General features: G+C 46.0%; 1 protein-coding gene across 8 annotated transcripts in view; it reads left to right on the top strand.

The window, feature by feature from the left end:
- PPP6R3 (protein phosphatase 6 regulatory subunit 3) overlaps positions 1-23,503 on the top strand; it is an 83,752-nt gene that overhangs the window by 10,140 nt on the left and 50,109 nt on the right. For all 8 annotated transcript variants that reach the window (XR_007948485.1, XM_051967117.1, XM_051967118.1 and 5 more), the window contains exon 3: positions 17,831-17,976. The gene's annotated coding sequence lies outside the window, so the exon portion shown is untranslated. The remainder of the gene's footprint in view (positions 1-17,830; positions 17,977-23,503) is intronic.

Here is a 23,503-nt window from a genome sequence, read left to right on the forward strand (position 1 = left end):
TCTTAAACTTTTATTCCTTCAGATGAATTTATTTTTTTCTCATTCTGTAATATTCCTTTAGTAGGATGCTCAATATGCAATTTAATAGTAGTGTTATTTTTATTATATTGACTTGACCAACCCATGAAAACTTATCCTTTCTCTTGTCATTTAGGTCTTTATTTCCATACATAGTGTTTTGAAATTGTATTTTTCTAGATCCTATGTATCTTGTCGGAAGGACTTGGAAGTATTTTATACATTCCACAGGTGCTTTAAGTGGAATTTCCCTTTTTATCTTTTTCGGCTACATTCTGTTGACCATAAATAGAAATGTTGGGGTTTTTTTTTTAAGAAAATATTTTTCCTCAATTACATGTTAAAACAATTTTTAAAATTTTGAATTCCAAATTCTATTCCTCCCTCTTTTACCCTCCTTGAGATGGAAAGCTATCCCATATAGGTTATACAGGTGTAATCGTGTAAAACCTTTCCATATTAGTTGTTTTGTACAAGAAAGGAAGGAATGGAGAGAGGGAAGAAAGGAAGGAAGGAAGGCGTTTGGTCCTGTTGTCTATATTCAGACAACATCAGTTCTTTCTTTGAAGGTGGGTAGCAAGTTTCATGGTAAACCCTTTGGGATTGTCTTGGATCATTGTATTGCCCAGAATAGCTAAGTCATTCACAATTCTTCATCATACGATGGTGCTATTATTGTGTACAATGTTCTCCTGATTCTATTCACTCTACTTTGCATCAGTTCATGTAAGTCTTTCCAGGTTTTTCTGAAATCATCCTGCTTGTCACTTCTTTCAGCCCAGTGACTTTTCCATCACAATCATATCTCACAGCTTGTTAAGCCCTTCCCCAATTGATGAACATCCCTTTGAGGAAATGCTGATTTTCCATGGGTTTATTTTATAGCCAGCAACTTGGCTGAAGTTATTGTTGGAATAATTTCCCAATTATTTTAGATCTGACTTTATTTGTATGAAATCTTTCTATAGTTGTATTCATCCAGTGCGCATTTAGGGTTAGTATTTGTCTTGACTGATAGACTCCCAAGTATTTGATATTGTCTGCAGTGGAATTTCTTTTTATTTCCTGCTGCCGGACTTTGTTGGTAACATGTAGAAATGCTCATGACTTCTGTGAGTTTACCCCATCATAATCTTTTGCAAAAAGTGAGATCATTCAGCTCTTGCTCTTAGTATTCAGGGATCTATGCTTTTGTTGTTGCTGTGGTTATTGTTTTTTTTTTTTCCCCTCCTTCTCAGGCAGTTTTTGCATTTTTGGAAAACAAATCGAATCAGTGGAACAGGTGAGCCACAACGTCTTTGGCTCCACAGAGTGATCTTTTACTTTAACAGTAATGCTCCGTGATGTGCTTATGATCTTTCTCTACCAGAGTTAAACACACTCCCCATTTGTCTTGAGCATCTGGAGGATCAGTTATCCCACAAAGGTTTCTAGGAGCACAGAGCAGCTGGTTTTAGAATCGGTGCTTACTGGGGGGATGGGGAGGGGGATGGAGGGGGTGCACTCCTGGGACCTGCTGGAAGAACACAAGGCCTACCTTGTGACTCTTTGCTTGATGGCGAGGCAGCGGGTAAGAAGGGTGGGTCTTCTTCCTGTCCTGATACCTTAGCTGCACTTACACCGCGCTTGGAGCCCTGGCATGCTTTGCCTTGGCACTGAGTGACTAAGTCTAGTAGTTGACAGTGGTCTCTTGGATGACTAAGCATGACTTTGATTTCCAGGCTTCCGAGAAAGGATGTTGTCTCATTATCCATAGGTTTTCACGGATTTAATTTGTTAACATATTCTTGCTAATGTAAAAATGGTTTGAGCTGCTGGGTTTTTTTTTTTTTTTTTTTTACTATTTCCTTCAAAGATTAGCATTGAATTTAAGATGCAGCCAGCTAAAATTACTTAGTCTAACCATTTACATTCAAGTCAATTTTGACGGATGAAATAGTTCAGTGATATTTTTGGTCAGTAGTTATTCAGTAAGATTCTCTGGCCTTCCTTTTCTTGTTCACTTGGCTGTAGTTGCTATTTACTCCATTGTTCTGGTTTTGCTTTTTTCTACTTTGCATTATTTGTGAAGAATTTTCCAAATTTCTTTATTGCTTATACTTGTCCCTGGTTTACATTACATTGCATTATGTACCACATAAATTTAACTATTCCTTTATTGCTGGACATTTAGGTTTTCAGATTCTTACAGTTATGTAAAGCACAGTTGAGAAATTTTTGTCTAAGTTCTTTATTTTTGATAATTGGGTCAATTCCTAATGATGGGATTATTTGATCAAAGAATATGATTACTCTTGTAATTTTGCGACACCAGGGGAAACAGGCTCGATTGCCTCCTCGACAGGGAATGTACTCACTGAACACTTAAGCAGGAAGATCATGGGAAGAAGGTTTTGGAAGTTTGGGGAAGATGGATTGGAAAGGTGAGAGGGTGGGTCCTGGGGATGCCATTAGGATTCATTCATATGAGAGGTTAATGGAGAGATGGGGAAGAATGTAAGAGAGATGGTATTCACGGAGTTGACAATTGATTGGGGAGAGGAAGTGAACCTGAGTGACCAGAAAGTTGCCCATGCTCTGAACAGAAATGGGGAGATGAAGTAGAAGGTATATTGAGTTTAAGGTATTGCTTGTTGGTGATGCTAATTGAGGGAAGATGGAGGCTGCATGATCTTGAAAGAGATAGCAGGGGGTAATTAAAATGTTGGAGGGCTGAATTTGGATCCAGCAGCATCTAGCGTAGGCTAGAGCATTGGATCAAAACTTATGCTGAAAATAGGAATGATTTGTGTAACTCTGGATGTGTCTGCCAGCTTGCTTTTCCGAAAGGGTCTACTCTGTAAAGTGGAGGTAAGGCCTGCCTGTGATTCACATGGAAAAGCCCCAGGGCTGTAGTGGACTTCAGTCTTCACATGATTCAGCCAAACAATAGGGCAGCCCCAGAGTTCACCAATTACAAGGAGCAGAGTGTGTCTGGGCCTCGGGAAGTGTGGGGGAGGACACAGATCAGAGAGTGAGATAAGAAACTCCCTTTTAGATATGTTACGTGTCAGGTGCCCAGGGCACGCCGGCAGACAGATGATGATGGGGTTCTGCAGTGCAAGTGGGAATCATTGGGGGAGTGACGAGTGAGCCTCTGGAACCTGATGGAGATCACTTAGAGAATGGAAAGAGCTGGGCAAACCCTGCACAGAACGTGGAAACACTCATTTTTAGGGCTTAGGAATAGCTTATTATCCAGGAAAGAAATCTGGAATGTCAGAAGGGTGGGGGCAGAGCCAGCCAGGAGAGATCTAAGACAAGGACGAAGGAAACTGAGACCAGGCCTTTAGGCAGCAGCTAATGGTCATTGGCAACCTTTGTTCTCCATCCCATGTCACATGTATAATTACTTTTCTTTCTTTTCTTTTTTCTTTTTTTTTTTTTTTGGCTAAGGCAATTGGGGTTAATGACTAGTTCAGTGGGGTTAATGATTAATTAGTCCCAAAGCTAGGAAGTGTTGTGTCTGAGGCTGAATTGAACTCAGGTCCTCCCGACTCCAGGCTGGTGCGCCATCAAGCTGCCTCCTATAATTTATTTTCAATATTTTTTTAAAATTATAAATTTTCTTCCTCTAGCTCCTCCCCCACCCATTGAGAAGGCAAGCAGTATATCATATGTGTGAAGTCATAAGTCATATATTTCTGTATTAGTCATATTGCCCCCCAGAATGCCCCCAAGCCCGAAGAAAAGTAAAGTTTAAAAAGTTTAAAGTTTTAAAAGCTTCCATGTATACCTAGTGCATTGGTTCTTTCTTTGGAAGAGAGTGCTTTTCATCTGGGGCCTTTAGAATTGCCATGAATCATTGTGTTGCCAAGTCTTTCACAGTTGATCATCTCTACAGTTATGCTTTTTCTTGGTACTGCTCTCCTGGTTCTGCTCACTCTCCTCTTCAACAGCTCATGTGAGTCTTCCCAAGTTCTTCTGAACCATCAGAATCGCCATTTTTGGCAGCACAGTAATAATTCATCCCATGCTACAACTTGTTCAGCCATTCCTCGATTAATTGGCATCCCGTCAGTTTCCAATTTTTTGCCACCACAAAAAGAGCTGCTATAAATATTTTTATGTAGATGGGCCCTTTCCCTTTTCTTTGATCTCTAGCTTACCGGCCTACTTGGGCTTGCTAGGTCAGAGGGCGGGTACAGGTTTAGAGACCTGGCCCCAATCCAAATGGTTTTCCAGAGTGGTTGCACCAGTTCATGACTCTACCACCAGTTCATTAGTGTCCCTATTTTTGTACATCCCCTCCAGCATTTCTCCTTTACCATTTCTGTCATGTTAGGGAAGCAGTAACTTTTATTTTGAGGGGTGAAGTTCCCAAACAAAAGCCCCTTAGGTACACCTTCACTCAGTCCTGCTTTGAGAATCCTTTGTTTCCTCAGTGTTGCCCTGGGGGTGGGCTCTGTCCTTTTTCTTTCTCCTAGTTACCGTGTCCTCCCCCTAGCGTTCTGGTACTTCTCTTTGTACAGGGAGTTTCCATTTTGGTTTTGTATTTGGCTCATCTTGTAGTTTTTGAACAGCTCTTTGATTGGGCCAGTCTTTAGGGTTGAGGTGTGAGTGTGGAAGTCAGCATGACTTGCTTTTTCTAGAAATTTGGCTGTTTGACTAAAAGGAAAAATGTGTGCTGAATCACAAGAGACCTGGCTGATGGTAGAGCCTTAAACATGACCCAGGGCAGCATCCTGAGAGCCCTGAGGACTGGGCAGATTTCTGTGATTGGCCCCAAACTGGGCTCTGGGTTAGGAGCCAAGGTTGGCACCCTGTCCCCTTGATATGAGAAATGGGCCGTTTCACTTTGTATTCCCCTGGTTGTGGTCCTGGCTTGGCAAGCATCATGGGGTAAGGTGGCCAACCAGGTTACTCAGGATGATTGCTCTGCCCATGTTCCCCAGCCCGTATTCTTTTCCCTTATGGAGGCACCTGTTTCTGGGGAGGCAAAGGTCAGTGAAAAAGGGCCAGAAGGGGGCGAGAAGCAGGGACTGAAAGTGGGGATGCCACCTGGGCCTGAGAGATGGGCATGGTGAGTGCTGCTGCGTGCAGAGGAGGCCATGGAGGTTACAGTCTTGTTCTGTGGATAGGACACAAGTGGACATCCTTTTTTTTTTTTTTTTAATTTTTTTTAAATAGCTTTTTATTTACAAGTTATATGCATGGGTAATTTTACAGCATTGACAATTGCCAACCTTTTCTTCCAATTTTTCTCCTCCTTCCCCCCACCCCCTCCCCTAGATGGCAGAATGACCAATACATGTTAAATATATTAAAGTATAAATTAAATACAAAATAAGTATACATGGTGGACATCCTTTTTTTTAAATGTTGAGTTCCAGATTCTTTTCCCAACTCCCTGTCTGCTCATGTGTTAATGGAATATAAGCTCCTATTTTGGTAGAACTCGGAAGAAAAACTGGATTCCACTGGCCAGAGGAGGCCTTTATCCTGGCTGCTTGGTGACTCCTCTCCAGCTCTTTTTGCCTAAACTAGAAGGGCTGCAGGGTAAGGTTTCAGGAAAGGGTCCTGTTCTTAAGGGAGGAGAAGCAAGGGCTGTAGGAACAAAATCCCCTTTAATGTATTATGCCAAAATTGGGGAGGGGAGGCCTCTCCAGGTTCCAGGTGCTCAGCCCAAGGGCGGGGGTGGGGGGTGGGGGTGGGGAACTTTGTGTTTGGCACATTTACTTGAACTTCAGTCCAGCACTTTGTGTTTATTAAGCTCTTGTTATTTCCCAGAACAGAATGGGAGCTCCTTGAGAGCAGGGTCTGTTTTCGCTTTCCACGGTGACTGGCACCTACTCCATTCTTAATAAATGTGGGTTGCTGATTGTCCCCTAGAGCCTTGGGCTGATGCGCCTCCTTCCACCTTTCACCTTCATCCTCCCTATCTCTGACTTCTTTCCTTCCTGGGGTCAGATGGAAACCTCTTGAGGGCAGACTTTGCATCCTTGGCCCACCCTCTGTGCTGATGACATTCTCTGCTCAAGCCTGCCCAGTGTGAAAATGTGCTCTTGAAAAGAATAATGAGTGTAGCCCTGAGAATTTGGAGCTTGCCTATTGGTTCTGTCCCTGTGTGATATGGGGCAATTTTTAAAAATCTCTCTGGGACTCTGTTTCCTTTTCTATAAAATGAGTTTCAGCTAGAATTATCCTTTTGGTCTCTTCCCACTCTCCACCTATTGTATTTTCTGTGTTCTCTCTTTCACTGTTAATTGCCTTATTTCCTCACAATGCACTTCACTCCTCAGTATCCCTGAGGAATCTGGCTTTTGTCCCCACTCAAACCACTCCCCCCAAGATGCCCATAACCCTTCTCTCCTTTACTGATGTCAGGAAAGTGTCACGGCCTCAGGGCCAGTCAGATGGGGTTCCCCCACTTTACCCATATGATGTGCTAGACAAGTCAGTCATTGGGGCCTTAGGCCACAGGTGACCAGACTGAAGCCAAAAAGCCAAACTGAAGTAATGCTTAACAAAACAAACAAAAATACAATCCAACACTATGTTAATTTGTAGTTTTCCAAGTCAGTGAGTGACCAAGGGATCAGTTTCTACTTAGTTTGATCTCAAAGCCTACAGAGAAAGTTCTGGCCTCTTGCTAAAGGCTTTCCCTCCCCCAGACCTCCCCATGGCCTGGGGAAGGGCCACCCATCCCTGGTGGATGTTTTTCCGGGAAAATGTGCCCACACAGGGTCCACACAAGGCCTTCTACAGAGGACTTCCTGATGGTGTTTTGATCCCTGGCCTTAAGAAGGGGGGCAGCTCATTATTTGGGCCACTCTGGGGTCCCCAGTGCTGACCGAACTTACTTTCCTGAGCTCTGGCCAGTTCCATCTTTGGGCCTGTTTGAGCCCTCCTCCTTTCTCTCTTTTCATTCATCATAGAACCTCCTTTTTGTGATGGTTTCCCTTGACGTTTAGCCTGGAGAAGAGAAGGGGTTGTCTCCCTCAAGTACTGGTGATAGGGTGGTTCTGCTCTTCCCAGGGCCAGCCCGGGGGTGCTGGCAGGCTTTGGACTATCTATACATGTGCTACCTCTTCTTCTTCTCCCTCCTAGTGCCAAGGTACTTCAGTGAGGCTGGAGGCAGGCAGTTGGTAGACAAATTTGGCCAGGAGGACCTCAGTAGGACTGAGGAGGTTGCTGCTAGCAAGGGGGCCGAAGGCAAATCTCATTTATTGTAACTGGGGCCTCCTCAGACACAAAGCTCTGTGTGGATCTCTCGGGGAGATTGGGGGCCAGCCCTCCTCCCCATAGACCCCAGGGGCTGGCCATGGCCATATTGGGGGGGGGGGTCTACTCCGTCACACACGTAGTTGGGGCTATGCCACATGTCCAGAATGCCTGTCTGCAGCCAGGAAGTTCAAATGTGACCTTGGACACTTCCAGTCTTGTGACCCTGGGCAAGGCTCAGTTTCCTCATCTGTAAAACGAGCTGGAGAAGGACATGACAAAGCACTCCAATGTCTTTGACAAGAAAAACCCAAATGGGCTCATGGAGAGTCAGGCTTGGTAGCAGCAGTATTCTAAATTGGTATTTTGCAGCTTTGGGCTTGCTTTTATTGTGCATTTCTTTCAATGGTTGAGCGCTTGCTTCCAGAAAAATAAAAAGATTGTAGAAAAACATCCATTTGCCCCCAAATCTTTTCTTAAAGTCCCAGTTTGTCTCCATAGTATAGTGCAATAATCATTTTAGAAGAGACTGTTGGGCTAAATTATTCCGAGGATTCGTACTATCCTGCCATCCAGGTATATTGCCATCTTTTGTGCCATCTTGACAATTTCCCAATTTGAAAGCACCTATTCTGTCATTCCACATTTTGTTTTGTGGTTTTAGGGAGCTATCTGCTGATCGTTCTCCATCCCTTAGTGGGTACAGTTGTAGCTTCCATTCCCCTTACGTTGTAGTGCTTCAGAGTCATTATTTTCCTAGGGTCCCATATTCTCTTCTCTCTCACCCTATTCCTTTGTCTGTCTCCTGGATCCCACCTCCAGTGGATCTGTCATTCAGGAGACTCACTGTCTGAGACCTAGAGCTAGAAAGGGACTCAGAGGCTCTCTGGAAAGCATAAGGCTCCCGGTGAGAACAATTCAGGATTGAGATTCCACAAAGTAGTGTTCACAATATGGGATTCAGGGCTAGCATCTGGTTGGTCACAGCTGTCTAGGTTGGAGGCAGTGGTTGGACAAATCAACTAAAGTGCACAGAGAGATCTGGAAGGATGGAAGAACTTCACAATTCTGGGTGATGGAGATGGAACATTAGGAGGGAGAGACTGAAGTGGTAGTGAAGTTGGAAGCTTAAGTGGTAAAGGGTTCAGGGAACTCTATGTGCTGAGGTGAGGTGCCCAAGCATGAAAAGCATGAACTCAGCAGGAGAAGGTTCAAGATGGAAAACCTAGCCAGGAACTGAATTGCAGGTTGACTGGAGCCCTGTCCCTAGCTCCATGTTGTTGAGTCTGGCTAAGACTCATGCTAATTAGGTTCTTCACAAATTTATCTAATATTAATAGGTGCCTGCCCTTTCCTCCAGCTCTTTTTAAGTCAACAGGAATTTAATTAAGCACTCTGTTTTGTGCCTGGGGCTGTACTAAGTGCTGGAAATACCCATGCAGACAGTTCTTGCCCTTAAAGACACTTACATTCTCATGGGGGAGGGTAGCATCTTACCCAGACTCTTAGAAAAGGTTGTCAATACTCTATTTCCTTATTTCTTTCTTGTAATTTGGCATCTAATCCCGTCTCTGGTTTTACATGGCTCTTGAACAAGTTACCAGTGATCCTGTAATTGCTAAATATAATGGTCTTTTTATATCTAAGTCATGTATCCATTTGGAATTTATTGTGGTATACAATATGATATGTTGGTCTAAAATTAATTTCTACCAGATTGCTTTCTGGTTTTCCCAGCAATTTTGTTCAATTGTTCAATTTTGTTGCGGCTTTGCCTCAGTAGGTAGGATCTTTGAGCGTCTGGACCCTGGCTTTTCCGATATGTTTGCTTCTCTCTCTTGTTTTCCTAATCTGTTCCACTGATAAATTTTGTTTTTTAACTAGTACCAGATGATTACTTTTCTGTATAGTTTGAAATCGGATGCTAGAAACTATTTTCCTTCACACTTTTTCATTGTATCATTCTTGACATTTTTTATTCTTTTAGGTATTACTTTAGCTGAGTTTAGTATTCCAGCACTGTGATGCAATTCTTTGGGTAGCTTTGGGTAGATTGGCATATTATAGTCAATTTATTTAGATAATTATGTTGGCACAGCCTAACCATAGCCATTTAATATTTCTCCAATTTTTAAAAAAAGGAATTATTTTCTGTAAAGAGTAATTTGTGAGTTGTATTCACATATTTCCAAGTGTTTATCTTAGTAGGTTGATCTTCCAAATATTTTACATTCTATAGTTACTTGGAATATTTTTCCTTTCCATCTCTAACTGTTGGGTTTTATTGGTAATGTATAGAAACTCAACCTGGCCTATAGAGATTATCCATCTGATTCCCAGCTGCCTTCCCTTACTGCTAGTTGCTTTCATATTAGTCTGCAAATCAGTTCCCTACCAGGGGATTTCTTCTGCCTCTGCATAAGTAACTCTTGAACATGGGCTTCTGCCTCATCGTCCCTTTTTGGGATCTCTTCAGCCAACTTCCAAAATGAGACCTGACTGACTGTTCTCTCCCTTCCTTTTGAATTTCTTTCTACTACGTTTTATCTATTTTGCATTTGCTTAGGTATATCTGTATGTCTCTTTCCAGTACAATAGAAAGAAGCTTCAGGATGAGGGAATGGACTGTTTCCATTTTAATAATAATAATCGCATCTACTTTCCAAGGATGTTGGGAGGACCAAAAAGGATAATAATTGTAAAGTGTTTAGCATGGCACTTGTGCGTAGTAAGGGCTATTTAAATATTTGATAGTCTCACTGCTGCTGCTTGCTTCCTCTGCTCCTGCTATTATTGTTATTGCTATTACATCCTCACTATCCTCATTTTCTTTGTAGCCCCAGTGCTTAGCCCAGGGTTTAGTGTGATAGGCTTTTAACATATGCTTGTTGAAGGTGTTAGGTTTGATTCATGACGAGCTGCCTGGAGTCATAGAGATAATTTAATTAGCTTCATTTTAGATATAAGGTCAGGAGAGAATAAGTGAATTGTCCAAATGAACACTTTTTGCTTAGCCAGATAATTTTGTGCTCCCTAGGCTCAGAACCTTTATCCTTGAAATTGATACTGTCAAGTGAAGAGGCAAGGGTTGGGGAATGGACTGGAGAATGGACCAAAATGGAAAACCCACAATTGGAGAATGTTCAGCTGAAAACTGGGGGGAAGTGGTGCCTTGGGCTCTTTTTGCTTAGATTGTTTTCTTTGTAAATTTTGATTATTTCTGTTTAGTTAATAATAAGAAAACCACCCACCCAAAGAAATAGGCCTGTATTTTTCATTAAGTCTTCAGCTAATTGTTGTCCACGGTCTTCAATGAATGTCCACTGTCTTTGATCTTCATAATTGTCCCTCTTATTACTTTCTTGCTTGGATGTCACTGTTATTGGATATTGTCCTTAGACAAAGCATCTGGCGTTAAACCTTGGATCTATTGCTTTGCTGTGTCTGGCAAAAAGTGTTTGCAGCTTATCTTTTCATTGTTGCCCGGTACAACCCATAGTAATGCTGTGCATCCACTGGAATCCTAAGAAAAGAGTGTTCTCCAGTCCTTTCTAGCGGGTGATTTCCCTATGGGGCTTGGCTGGGTTTGGAACACTAGCTAAGGGGGGGGATTGATTTCTTGCCTGGCTGCTGCTTTGGGTGGCCCTGAAGTTGCATAGCCAGACAGTGATGTCATCCAATTAGATGCTTCTCTTTGGCCTAAGGTGTGGCCATGAGATTTCTCTTACCCGATTATATGAATTAATGTTGGATATTTTGCACTTTGAGCGACAGCAGTTTTTACTGTAGTTTTCTGGTAAGATTTTTGCTAAAATTTCCATAATGATGAATGTGTCACTTAGCTAAAAGTATTATTGGTTGGCTTTGGTTGGAAGATGTCTGGTTAGGCAGCTTTGCTTTGATCAGTCTTGCCCATGCTTTCCAGAAGATTTAGCTCTGTCCTAACTTGAAGGGGCTTTGAATAATTAGGTCGCAGTTGAACTTTCTCCTGGGTCCCAGTTTCTCAGTTCTTTAAGGTCTGCAGGTGTTTTCTGTACATTCTCTGATTTGTTCCTCCCAGCTCCAGGAGTGAGCTATTACAGGTGCTAGTCATTTCCTGCTCAGGAAGTTGTGCTTTGGACTAAGTGACTAGCTCAGATTCAGAGTTACTAATTTGTCGGGCGCTTAACTCATGTCTGGTTGAGCAGTTTTGGAGAGACAGCACCAGCAGCGACCTGGATGTCATGTAACTGATTGTGGACGGCCACTTCGTCTTGGATTCGCAGGGGAGAAGTGCTACTCACCCTTCAGTCCTTCTGGGAGCCTCCATTCTTTTGGTTGAAAACCAAAGGTGGCGTTCATCTGTCTCTGTTTAGACAGAAGGCTTGTAGAAGAGGAGACAGTGACCACCTCAGAACTCCTTCAGCTCATTCCAAACATGGAAGTAGAGGCCTTTGGAGAGCGTCTCCTACACCTTTCTCATTTTACAGGTAAGGATCAGGCAGCAAGCAGCAGCCAAGTCAGAGTTAGGCACCCGTGCCCCAACAGAAGCATCATTTGATTTCTCTGCCCCGTTTGCTGATTCCCAGCCACTACTGTTGGAGGCAACAGGTTTTACCTTTTTACCTTGAGGGGCTGATAGCTTATGAGTGGAGAAAGCAGTTGAGCTTTGCTGCCATTTGAGAAATGTGGTTTTATTGCTTGTCTCTGAGTCGTTCTCCATGGGGACTTTTGAAACCACTTGCTCTCTTCTCACATCGGTAATGGTACTCCCGTGAACTTAACCCTCTTCAGAGATGATGTTACCTTTTACCTCACTGAGTAGGCCATAGACTTAGCGCAAGGGAGAGGTCACCGCCTCATTTTTAGAGATGAGGAAATGGAGCCCAAACAGGTAAAGTCACTTTTGCAGAGGTAGCCGATTATAAGTCACAAGGATGGAATTCTAGTTCTGTCCTCGCTTGAGTCCAAATCTGGTGCTTATTCCACATGGGGTGAAAGTGTCTCTGGGTCATCCTCATTTTCTCCCTTTCTTTCTGACAATAGAAGTGACACCTATTTTTTAATGCTAAAGTGTCTCTGTGACCTCTGAAGGTTATTGCCACAGTGACCAGAGTCCTGGGCCTGGTCATGGAGGAGCTACCCAAGGTCCTGAATACTTTCTGAGTCTTGACTCTTTGTGGCTCCCGGGACACCACCACTCAGCTTGTAGTCTGGCCTCCCTGGCTTCTGCCGCTAAACTTGCTTGCCTGCCTCTTCTCCAGCCATTTCTTTTATGTCCTTATTGAGAGCTGGTTTCTTCCCTCTCACACGTCCCTTTTTTTCAGCTGGTCAGTGTTGACAGTTTTGACTGCAGCATTGAATCTTCTGAGCTTATATTGTGCCTTACTTCACTAGGTAACTTCTTTTAGATTGAACCTCTGATTTCCTTGGGTTAGGAAGTACACTTTGAGTGGAACATCTTTGGATGAGGAAATGTCTTTGAACAGTGTGGCACAGGGTCTTAAGGAGTCTCCAGGGGCACTTTGAGGAATTTTCTGAGTTTGGGGTTGGGGTCCCAGGGGATTTTAGCTCCCTTTCTTGGGCAATCATTCTACCTAAAAGCTGGCCCCCATTACCATGTCCCAGAACCCCTCTCTTCCTCAGGTAGCTTCTGTACACCCCATAAGCTACCACTTGAGAAGACCCTCTGGCTTTTTCTTTGGGGTTTCTTTGACTTTCATTCTGTGTTGGAGGAAACTTTTGAATCTGCTTTATATTATTTTGGAAGCAGATGGATTTTAAATGATCTGCTTGGTCAACCAGGCATTGTGGGATCTTTAGAAGATCTGTATTGTTTCTGTGATGTACCCCAGCTTACACTCTCTTCCTCGGGTTTGGCTTTGTGCCTAGATTGGGGGCTCAGGTTACCTCTTCATCTTGGTGCCTGGCTGGAAAAGGACTCTTGGGAGTGGTAATTTTTCCTTGGTCTGGGGGCTTCCAGCCCTGCACATGCTGTACCTCGCAGGGTTTTGGGGAGGATCAGGTAAGATCCCTAGATAAAACCCATGGTAAGCTTTCAGGTATTGTGTAAATGTCAGTGCCAAATGAAAAGACAAGCAGACAGAAGGCCCGAGGGAGTTTCAGGCAGCCACTGGACTACGTAGGGCCTGGAGTTTCCCTGAGGGATTGGCCCGCACAAGGGCATAAGCTGCTCTCTCTCCTCTTGGCTCCTCATGGTGCGATGACAGTAGCTTCCTTCCATGGGGTTTTCCAGAGTCCTGTCATTGGGAGGCCCCTCCCTTGTGCAGCCCCTGGGCGTTTTGCTTCCAGAGATGGAGCCACACAATAAGGAGAGCAAGAAGAATGGATAGCTGCAGAACTTGATGGCTCAGAGTTGCCCTGAAACTTTGGGGACATCACAGACGGGGCTCTACAAGCAGCCTCTCCTTGGAGCCTGGCATGGAGTAGCCTCCTGACTGACCCAAAGTGATTTTCCCTCAAGTCTTGCAGATCTGCTGAGGAAAGCCTCACACGGCAACTATGTGCCCGACCACCGAGCAAGAAGAAAAATCAACTGCGGGATGGCCAGGGCCTCCAGCTCCTGGGTGGAAGGAAGGAGCCTGGAGGAGAAGCCATGGCTCTGTCCGAGGGCTCTGAGGCTGCTTGACCAGTCAGTTCAGGACTTATTAAACGCCTACTGTATGCCAGTCATTATTGTGGATGGAGGGGAGGGGGAGACGGGGAGCCCTATTCCCAGAGGGGAGAAACAGTGAACACGTATAAAAGTGCCAGGATCTAGTCTTGGAAGGAAGACCCCGGCAGTTGGGGGTCAGTTTTGCGTAGAAGATAGTTGTTTCTTACAGAAAGAAGGGGAAAGGATGGATTTCTTTCCAGTCTTGGAGGGCGGCCATCCAAAAGCCTGCTGATGAGAGACACTGTGGGAGGAGCAAAGAGAAATCCAGTGTCATTGGATAGAGAGTCAGGGAGACTCCAGAGTGAGGCTGAGGCCAGGTTATGGAGAACTGTGAAGAGGCTGGAGAAGTTGGAGAGGAGGCTCCCTGGACAGATCTATGTTTGAGGACAGTTGTCTGCTCCTGTAGCAGAATGGCCTGGCCTGGACATGGGGGGTGGGAGGGACTCTGAAGGTAAGGGGGTGTGACGTGCCATCAAGGCCTGATTGGCAGGAATTTGGACATGTGATAGGAGGGAGCAGCAGGAGTTGTCATGCTTGTAAGATTGGAAAGAGCAAAGTGTGGAAAAGGTCAGGGTTAAAGGGGAAAGATAATGAGTTTGTTTTTTTAATTGAGGTGTCTCGGTGGCCCCCGATTGCCCAGAGCATCTGGTGTAGAACCAGGAAGACCTGATTTTAAATTTGACTTGAGACACTTACGGGCTATGTGACCCTAAGCAAGTCATTTAACTTCTGTTTCCCTCTCTTTCCCCAACTGTAAAAAGCGGGTCGTAACAGAACCTACCTCTCAGGATCATTGTGAGGATCAAATGAGATCATGTCTGTCAGACGCTTAGCGCAATGTAGTCACTCCATGAAAATCTAATCTCCTCCTTTCCCGTTTTGGCATGTGGAGTTAACCACGTCTCTGGGAGGCTCAATGAAGGCAGAAATTGAAGGCTGTTTTATTGAAGAACCTGAGAGGTTCAGGAAACTGATCCCTGTTCTGAGACAGCCCAGCCATGGGCACTTGGAAGACGTGATTTCTTGCTTTGCTTTCAAGACATTTTGTAGAGGAAGGGACCAAGAGCGACTGTTTGGCCTGATGCTGACCAGTCAGGAGGAATGGCACACTGAGGGGGAAGAAACCCTGAGCTTGGGGAGAGAGGCCTGGGTGTGGCTGACCACTAGGCTCAGAATTGTGCCAGAGAAGTTGAGGTGGGTGAGAGGAGGTGGGCTTCTAGATTTCCGAGGTTTCAAGGAAAGAAGAGGTAAGAAGGAAGTTGGGGGCTTGACCCTCCCCAGAGAGAAGTACTGAAGCCACAGAAAGAGGAGTTGGTGAGAGAGATCAGCTGGGAACTCAATGAGCAACTCTTACCATCTTTCTTTTTTAAACAAAAATCTTCTTTTCTGAATACGTCTTTCTTTTTCAACCAGAATCTTGTCTTTTAACACAGAATGAAAAGTGCTGTTCCGTACAACTAAGCCCTGGGGTTCTTGAGTCCTGCCAGGTCTTCAGTGTTTTCCAGTCCTGAGCTCCTGCTTCTACCCAGGAGGGAGAGGGAAGGCCCTTTGGGGTTAAAGTTGGGCAATGTTTGGGTTGGGTATCTGAAGGAAGAAAGCCTTGATGAGGGAGCGAGCCAGCCAGCAGGTCACAGGGGCCTCTCTGTAGAAGTACCAGGATCCGGATCCTGCTGAGAATGCTTGCAGTGTGACCTGGGAAGCTTACTTAGCCTCTCTGACCTCTGGGAGCTTTTCTCTAAACTCAAGAGAGTGGAAGGAAGGGAAGAAGAGAGAGGAGCATCTATTAAATGCCTGCTGTATGCCAGATTCCTTGTGCCTCTCATCTGCCTCAAAAGCACCATAAGAGGGAGGGGCTATTATTTTACCTTTTTATAGTTGAGGAAATTGAGGCAGACAGGGGAAGTGACTTGTCAGGGTTTCCTAGCCCATGATGGTCCGAGCCTGGGTTTGAGCTGAGGCCTTCCTTTGGCTCTGCCTCTGTGCCTTATGGTGATTTAGGGGGTGCTGGAGGTCTCCCTGCTCTCCTGGGGGAGAGGCGAACCTGTTCTGGGCCTCGTCAGGGTGTTGTCTCTGCGGGGTCCAGACTTTGCAGGATTTTAGGCCGTGCTGCACGATTGGGTTGTAAAAACGCCCAAGAGCTTCTGAATGGGACATTTACTTGTAAAAATGATTAACTGGCTTCTTGCGGTGTTCGTGGTGGAGGATTCAGTGTCCTTCGCTAGATTTCCATCCAGGTCACATTCCCTAACCAGGGCTGCCCCTGGGGCTTCTCCTCTTGGGTCTTTTGCAGTCATGTCCATCCCACTGTGACCCCATGTGGGGTTTCTTGGCAGAGATGCTGGCATGGCCAGCCCTTGCCTTTCCCAGCTCATTTTATGGAGAAGGAAACTGAGGCAGACGGGGTGAAGTGACCAGCCCGGGGACACAGCTCCTGAGGCCATAGTCAGGAAGACTGGTCTTCCCGAGTCCAGACCTGACACTGCCTTCTGTGGCACTCTTACCATTGGGCTGGTGAGACTCAGAACGATTTGTTCAGCCCTAACCTCTCTCGTGACCTTCAGGCTTGCATCTCTAGCTCCTCATTGGATGTCCCAACCTGTTTAAAACTGAACTCCTTCTCTTCCCCCCTAACCCTCCCTCAGGCTCACAGACTCCTCACTTTCTCCCCTATGTCCCCATCTCCTCTTTACAGCAATTCAAAAAGTTCCTTTGTGGGCGCTGACATCGTCGCTCTCTGGCGCAGGCCCTTGGCCCTTCCCCTGTGCCAGTAGCTGCTAGGCAGTGCTGCCCCTGCTCTCCGCTCCATTCAGAGGAATCCTCTTTAAGGGCAGCAATCTCCCGTGGCTCCTGGCACCTTCAGGAGCAGCCCCAGGTGCCCTGCTTGGCATTTGAGCCCTCCGTAAGCGGCTTTCCAGCCTTTCTGCTCCTGACTGGCCACCCAATCGAGGACACTGCCCTCCTGGATTCCTCCAGCACGAGGCGTCTTGGCTGGCCGCCCGCCCCCTGCTCTCTTTTCCTTCTTTGTCTCCACCCCCCTACTCCTGGCATTCTTCAGGTTCTGCTCTCCGTTCTTGCTGGCATCTTTCCTCTGGGATTTCCACTCTGGCCTGGAGAGAACCTGTTTATGCCATATTCTGCGTGATGTTTTTCTCATGAGCCTGACCTCCTTGAGGGCAGGGGCGATCTTTTGCCTTTCTCTGTGTCCCCGGCACTGAGTGGGGCATATGGCGGGCATTAATCAATGTTCCTACTGTTTGAATTGATTTAGCTTTGCCCTCGGCCCTTGCTTTTATCGGGGCTGCTCACTGGCACCACGGTGGGGCATTTTCCTGAGTTCACATGTGACCTCAGACGTTTCTCCCAGTCTGCCTCGGTTTCCTCATCTGTGGAATGATTTGGAGAATGTTAGGACCCACTGCAGTGTCTTTGCCCCAAAAACTCCAAATGGGGGTCACAGAGTTAGACAAGACTGAACACTCTCACCATCTCCGTATTCCTCTCATGTATAGCATGTCGTGCTGTTTTATCCATCAAGAAACTTTGGAGCCAAAGAAGCCAGTCATAGGTTTGGTTTTTTGTGTGGGGGTTGGGGAATTTTGTTGCGAGTGCAGATGTTGGGATGGAGCCAGGAACTCATCGATGACTCCCAGGGATGTTGGTTTGTTTTGTTTGTTTTTTGCTTTCATCTCAGTGACAGCTTTTCGATATCATCCTTAACTTATCTGGAGCTTGTTTCTAGATTATTGTTCAGGTGAAAGAGGAATTGTGCCTTTTTCCTCCGCTGGCACATTTAGCAACAGAAGATCTCTTTAGCTGAAATTGGCTGCTAAAATACAGGTCGATAAGATGTACTATTTCTATTCCTGATCCAGAAGTCCTTAACTTTTGTTTCTTGGCAGTGATCCTAAGACAAAGCAACTGGACATATTAGAATTGTCACTTTTTTTCTTATAGTTGAACCCTGTGTCCCTGTGTCTTCGCCCCTGCTAATCTGCTAATGCAGTAAATTGGAAGATTGCTGTTCCCAGGATCCCCTGTAATGGGCAAGGAGCCACCGAGAAGAACATTTTTCTTTTAATTTTTAAGCTTTGGTTTGAAAGGTAAGGCCTTTTCTATTTTTAATTCCTTTAACTGTCTCCTGGTCTCCGGGTGGGTAGGGGCATGAAGGTGTGGGTAGAAGCCCTGAGGTGGGAGTCTCTGTGGCTACTGTAGGGTGCTTGGGCTGGTGGGGGAGCTTGCTCCCTCGAGCCCTGGGAGATGCTTTGGGTACCTTGCTCACGGACCTTGTCAGGGTGGGTTTTTCTTTGCAGCGTATTTAGACCATGGCATTAGGTGTGGAAGAACCTCCTGCCTTCCCTGGCAGGTCACAGGGCAGCCTGAGAAACCAGTTGCCTTTTCCGCCAAGCCATGCATTTCCCCCTCTTCTCCTGCCCTAAATGATGCTTAGCTTTGAGTCCCCACATAGCTTGGCCTCTGCTCCCTTCGTGGTATTGGGAGTGAACCCTGGGGACCCAAGACCCAGGCTGTTTCTCCCCTTGTTTGTATATGGAAGGGTCCCAAGGGTGCCTGGATGGCTTCTGGGATGTCTTTATCCATTTTTCCTACTCAATGGTGTCATAGGTCTCATCCTGACCTTCCCTTTGGGGTGTTGCCTCCCTCCTCCACCCCACCCCTGCTCCAGTCTGTCCAGACGCACACTGTCCCCTCAGCTTCCCTTGTTGAGTGGTCAGCTCCCTGAAGGCAAGCCCTGGGCCAGAGCCTCCCACGGGCACACTGCCTCTGCCCTCTGCCCTCCTTTCCAGTCCTCGAGGATCCTCAGGGGAAGGTTGAGATCACCTGGACAACAATAACCAGCTTCACCATGTTTCCTCACTTGGGAGAGAGGGACTGTGGGACCCCCATTCTGTGGTTGTGGAGAGGCTGACCGAGGGGAGAGCTGGTCTGGGGCCACACCACGAGGGAGGCCAAGGCTGGCCACAGACACTCAGTGACCACTCTTGGGTCCATCTTTCTCCCATAGACTGCTTGTCATTGGAGGGCCTTTGCACGGTAGACCCCATAGCACTTGTTTCCTGGGCCCAAAGTGAGAATGTCTATTAAAATGGACGGTGCTGGCATTTGGCCACTGCAGCCTGAGTTTTGGGGGGCAAGATGACTCTAGAACCAGCCTCCAGGGTGTCGCAGGAGGAGACAGAAGATGTTGGAGCCAGGAGGGCGCGGTGCTCCCACTTCTCTTGTGTTCTAGAGCCCTCTTCGAAGTGGCTGCACCTTCTCAGTCTCTGTGGAGGAATATGAAATGCAGGGGTCCCTGGAGGAAGTGGCTGCAGCATGATGGGGCTTAGCCCCTGGATGGAGGTCACTGAAGGGAAATACTTGGGGACATCCAGGCCCAGGCTTTGAGCGTGGAGACCACAGAGAGTTGGGCTCACCTGCCCGACTGCAGACCAGGCAGCAGCCCTCCCACGGAGCGGGGCTTGTGGGGCTGCCCCGCACCCTGACTTCCCAACAGGGCCCATTAAGTATAGGCCTGTAAAAGGGTTTAGAGGGTTTGAATGCTTTGATCACTGCGGTCTGTTCTAAAGGTTTGGGCAGGAGGGCATGGGACGAGCCTCCTTTCCTTTGGACTCCTTGCTCCCTCCTGACGGACCTTGAGACTTGGCCAAAGGGTGGACTTTGTAGAGGGCCCCTGAAACTCCCCAAAGCTCGGACCACACCCAGCTAGGTTCTCTTTAGCACAAGGTTGCTTTTCCGGCTGCAGACTCTCCTGCCGAAGCTCTGGTTCTTCCAGTTGGCGTGTTTCTTATGGATCCCTCCTCTACAGGCATCTGGGTGGTGCAGGGGCCAGCGCCTTGGGCCTGGGAGCCAATCTGGCCTCAGACACTTCCTAGCCATGGAACCCTGGTCAAGTCACTTAACCCCGTTTGCCTGCTTCCTCCTCTGTGAAGTGGGCCTAACACCAGTACGCCCTCCAGGGTTATTGGGAGGATCCAGTGAGGAAATCTAAAGCATCGAGCCCACTGCCTTACAGATAGCGCTTGGCTGTGAGCATGACCTTTGGCATTATCATAGCCCATTCATGGGCCTTTCTGATTGGAAGCTTTAGGCACAGATTTCCTTTGAGCTGGGAGCATTGGGTGAGAATTCTCCTTGTTAAAGTCACTCTGTGTCATTTGGAGAATTATCATGAGTCACTTACGAAATTAGTCAGATATTATAAAAATGGCAGAAAAGATATTGGCACCTCCTCTGTATTTGTAGAAAGTGACAGATTATGTTTGGAAAAGAGATGAGATTGAATTTGAAAACGTTTTCCTCTCCCCATTGCTCCATGTTGGGTAGTACAGCAGTGAGTGTGCTCGCCGGGATCCTAACAGCTTCCTCTAGCACATGGTACGGCACTGTTTGTCCTTATTCCAAGGGACCTGGGTGCCTGTTGAATAGTGACAGAATAAACTGAACTGTGCACTTGGCCCTGGCTTGGCCAGAGACAGAGAGAGAAACAGATCTGAGAGTAGCTCGCCCAAGAGAGGGTTTCTGACAAAACCCGGCCACGTAGTGTGCAGTAGTACGTTTCTTTCTCTGATTTTTCTTTTAAATTGAGCGATCAGCTTTTACAGCCTTGGAAATGTGTCTTTGTTCGCTAAATGACAAATATGACATCCTGTCATTTTCATTCTGTGAATGGTGGATGGCTTTATAGCACACGTGCCTTCACATCAAGAAGCTGTGTCTCCTACCAGCTTTGTTATTTGATGGCAAAAAGATTGATTCAGTGAAAACCAGGTATGGGATTTCTGGCATCCCCAATTATACCAGTGTTGTGTGTGCCCGCGCGCGTGTACATACAGACACACACTTCACTTTGGTGGGGTTCTTGGGGAGGAAATGGGGTGGACTAAAAGGATTACCAGAAAGGCTTCTGCAATAATAATAGAGTCCTTTGTGAGGCTGGGAGGAAATCTCTGCATCGAAGGCCTTGTGCCACTGAAAGCATGTGCCACCCAAGATTGACAGTCATTGGTGACGGCTGTTTACAATGAAGATGGAGGAGGGGCAGTCTAGGGGACATCTTTATATTGCCTTTACCAGAAATTGCTCATTCGAGCTCTCGTCGAGATTCCACATGTAAAACCCAGTGAAGAAAGGTGCCTCTATGGGCATTGAGCGCCTAGTGCCTTTCTCTGCTCCGTGCTAACTTCGGAGCCCTTTAAAAAACTTGCCTGTCTGCCTGGCTGGCTCTGAATGGGGAAGAATACTTTTTTCCCAGGAGGACAGGATGACTGATACTGAGTAGGAAGGGAAATGAAGCCCTGGACTCCAGGCTCCCCTTCATTTAAAACAGATCTGCTGGCTCACATTTCTGGCCATGGGACTTATTGGAAGGAATATTCATTAGATCAGAAGTAGGAACCAAAACGGAAAACCCGGTCGCTGTTCTTTGCCCAGGATTCTTTCGTGTTTTCTTTCTTTTTCTTAGCTTGCTCTAGAATCACTTATGATTATAACCAGAACCTGTCAGAGTTCTCAAAGGAATTTTCTTCCCCTTCTTTTTCTTCTGTTGCTCAGGGACTCTTTTTGAATTAGGGCAAAATGTTTCTCTTCAGGTTTTTTTAAACTCTTTGAGAACAATTCTATGTGAAGGCTTAGCACTCTGTATTCCAGGTTAAATCCCTCTTTTCCCCTTGAGAAATGTTAGGGAAGGATGACACTTAGGGATGTCTGTCAATGGAGCTGGTGGCAGAAGTCTAGATGCACCATGATGTGACCTCGGAAGGTAAAATTGGGAAGCTGAGTTTATTGGAAATTGTCCTGGTTCTGAGCACCAGTTCCTGGTTCCTGATCCATCTCTCAAGCATTTTGAAATGCTCTGGGCCTAGACTTGGATGGCAGAGAGTAGATAGGACATTGCCTGAGCTCTCTCCAGCTTGCCTCAGAATCAACGCTAGGTCAGTTCTCTGAGCGGACTTTGGAGTGAGTGACAGAACCCACAATCATTCGGAGAGTCATCATTTTCCAGCTTAAGATAGCCTGGAAGAACTTCAGGATGGGAGGAACACGGCCCAGCTCAGGCAGGCTATGGGGAATCCAGTGGGAGGTTCAAGGCCAGTGGATCAGCAGAACAGCTGTGAGACCTCCAACACAGTAACCAAAAGTAAATTATGAGCCTCCAAAGCCCAGTCCCATCCAGTGCAGTGGGAAGCCTGCCAGCCCAGGGCAGGCAATGTAAGGCCTCCGTCTTCTTGCAAAAGAGCCTATGGTCTCTCAAGAAATCAAATGTCTTTTTCTGAGACAGGTTAGCACCTGCCAATGATGTCACTGGAAGTCCAGTGACTTACTCAGTCTTGGCCACCACGAAGCACATGTGGATCTGGAGCCATCTACCCTTCCGAGTGCCGATCTGCAAGTTTTCATCTTGTAGTAGAATATCATGGGGAAAGCAGAAACCTTGTCAGCTTTAGGCCAGCAAGTCTCTGTCTCTGTGTGAAGGGCAACTCTAGGGATCATCCTCAAGGATGCAGGAGTTAATCAAGCCAGATGGCAGCTCGAGGGCTGGCTGGGAATCAAGAGAACAGGCTTTGCCCCCAACATGCCAGTGTGGGCTGGCTTACTATAGTTGTGTCCTGCAGGATTCAGGTCTACTTCAACATTGAACCAACAGAATTATTTATTAGTATTTCTTGGTTATCCTCATCATGATTACTTTTCAATTTATGTGGAAGCCCCAGTGTAATAAGGGCTTTAAAAAAAAACAACCAAAAAAACCCTATTCCTTGTTTTTTTGCCCTCAGGTAATATCCATCTCTCCAAATACATGCAAAGCTAGTTTCCAGCATCCATTTCTCCCAGATCCTGTATTCCAATTTTTTCTCCTGCCCCCCCCCCCCAAGACAGCAGATATATGTTCTCCATGTACATAGTTTCCATGTACTTATAAATACACTTCCATATGTCATAAGGTCCACTTTGGGAGGACTGCTTTGGAACCGGATTTTTAAAACTGAAAATTTAAACTGAGAACTGGGAGCTCATTGATAATACCTTTTGTTTTTCTAAGCTACATATTTTAAAAGTTGATGAATGATGAGAAAAGCAGAGCTCTAGATTCACTTCCCTTTGAGAAAATGATTCCTTTATTACAGATGTGTTTTGTAGCCAACTTTTCTGGAACAGAGCAGCATTATAAGATAAAAAGAAAATACCATTTGAAAACTCAATTCAGAGTTTTTTAGCAACTTTTTACAAATGTAGAAATGGCCAGAATATGCCCTCTGAATCTATAGGCATCAGAATCAATTTAAAAATCTAGTTTGTCAGTAACTTGACATGAAGACTGGATTTTTTAAAAAGTTATTTTAAAAAACAAGGCATTAATAAATTTCTAGAATAATAAATAACAAATTTCTACTATGCTTGGTTTTGACAGTTGCCCCAGATCCATATCTTTCTGCCCTGCGATGGCCTCTAGTTCCCAATGGGTGAAAGCCCTCTGTGCTGGCATTGTGCCTGCTCTCTGCAGCTACCAGAGAACAGCTCCCAGCTCCCCCTCCTCCCCACTCCCCAAAGCTCCCTGTGCGCTGGGGCTACGCTGACCATGCTGACTCTCACAACAGCCTCTGGAGGCAGCCC

This window comes from Antechinus flavipes, chromosome 6 (assembly GCF_016432865.1).
Source record: "Antechinus flavipes isolate AdamAnt ecotype Samford, QLD, Australia chromosome 6, AdamAnt_v2, whole genome shotgun sequence".
NCBI lineage: Eukaryota > Metazoa > Chordata > Mammalia > Dasyuromorphia > Dasyuridae > Antechinus > Antechinus flavipes.